The sequence below is a fragment of the Arachis hypogaea genome, chromosome 14, assembly GCF_003086295.3.
Source record: "Arachis hypogaea cultivar Tifrunner chromosome 14, arahy.Tifrunner.gnm2.J5K5, whole genome shotgun sequence".
NCBI classification, from domain to species: domain Eukaryota; kingdom Viridiplantae; phylum Streptophyta; class Magnoliopsida; order Fabales; family Fabaceae; genus Arachis; species Arachis hypogaea.
Window position 1 is genome coordinate 51,543,817 of NC_092049.1, and position 1,562 is coordinate 51,545,378.

At 39.4% G+C, this 1,562-nt stretch overlaps 1 non-coding gene across 1 annotated transcript; it reads right to left on the minus strand.

Annotated features, from left to right (window-relative positions):
* Nucleotides 1-819: 819 nt before the first annotated feature.
* On the minus strand, nucleotides 820-927 carry LOC112745272 (small nucleolar RNA R71). Its single transcript, XR_003173209.1, has one exon. It is a non-coding gene; the product is annotated as a small nucleolar RNA R71 (small nucleolar RNA).
* Between the last annotated feature and the right edge of the window lie 635 nt (nucleotides 928-1,562).

Consider the following 1,562-nt stretch of genomic DNA (forward strand, 5'->3'; position numbering starts at 1 on the left):
AGCGTACCATTTTGAGTTCTGTAGCTCCAGAAAATCCACTTTGAGTGTAGGGAGGTCAGAATCCAACAGTATCAGCAGTCTTTCTTCTACCTCTGAATCTGATTTTTGCTCAAGTCCCTCAATTTCAGCCAGAAAATACCTGAAATCACAGAAAAATACACAAACTCATAGTAAAGTCTAGAAATGTGAATTTAACGTAAAAACTAATAAAAACATCCCTAAAAGTAACTAGATCCTACTAAAAACATACTAAAAACAATGCCAAAAAGCGTATAAATTATCCACTCATCAAGCATGAACAAGGATAAGAACATTCTTGTTGAGGTTGATCCTGAACCTGAAAGGACTCTGAAAAGGAAGCTAAGGGAAGCTAAAGCACAACTCTCTGGAGAAAATCTGACAAAAATTTTCGAAAAAGAAGGAGACATGGCCGAAAATAATAACAATGCAAGGAAGATGCTTGGTGACTTTACTGCACCAAATTCCAATTTACATGGAAGAAGCATCTCAATTCCTGCCATTGGAGCAAACAACTTTGAGCTTAAACCTCAATTAGTTTCTCTGATGCAACAGAACTGCAAGTTTCATGCAATTCCATCTGAAGATCCTTTTCAGTTCTTAACTGAATTCTTACAGATCTGTGATACTGTTAAGACCAATGGGGTTGATCCCGAGGTCTACAGGCTTATGCTTTTCCCATTTGCTGTAAGAGATAGAGCTAGAGTATGGTTGGACTCTCAACCTAAAGATAGCCTGAACTCTTGGGATAAGCTGGTCACGGCTTTCTTAGCCAAGTTCTTTCCTCCTCAAAAGCTTAGCAAGCATAGAGTGGATGTTCAAACCTTCAGACAGAAAGAAGGAGAATCCCTCTATGAAGCTTGGGAGAGATACAAGGAACTGACCAAAAAGTGTCCTTCTGACATGCTTTCAGAATGGACCATCCTGGATATATTCTATGATGGTCTGTCTGAGTTGTCAAAGATGTCACTGGACCATTCTGCAGGTGGATCCATCCACCTAAAGAAAACGCCTGCAGAAGCTCAAGAACTCATTGACATGGTTGCAAATAACCAGTTCATGTACACTTTTGAAAGGAATCCTGTGAGTAATGGGACGCCTATGAAGAAGGGAGTTCTTAAAATTGATACTCTGAATGCCGTATTGGCTCAGAATAAAATATTGACTCAGCAAGTCAATATGATCTCTCAGAGTCTGAATGGATTGAAGGAATCATCCAATAGTACTAAAAAGGCATCTTCTGAAGAAGAAGCTTATGATCCTAAGAACCCTGCAATAGCAGAGGTGAATTACATGGGTGAACCCTATGGAAACACCTATAATACCTCATGGAGAAATCACCCAAATTTCTCATGGAAGGATCAACAAAAGCCTCAACCATGCTTTAACAATGGTGGAAGAAACAGGTTTAGCAATAGCAAGCCTTTTTCATCATCCACTCAGCAACAGACAAAGAGCTCTGAGCAGAATCCATCTAGCTTAGCAAATATAGTGTCTAATCTATCTAAGGCCACTGTAAGTTTCATGAATGAAATACGGTCTTC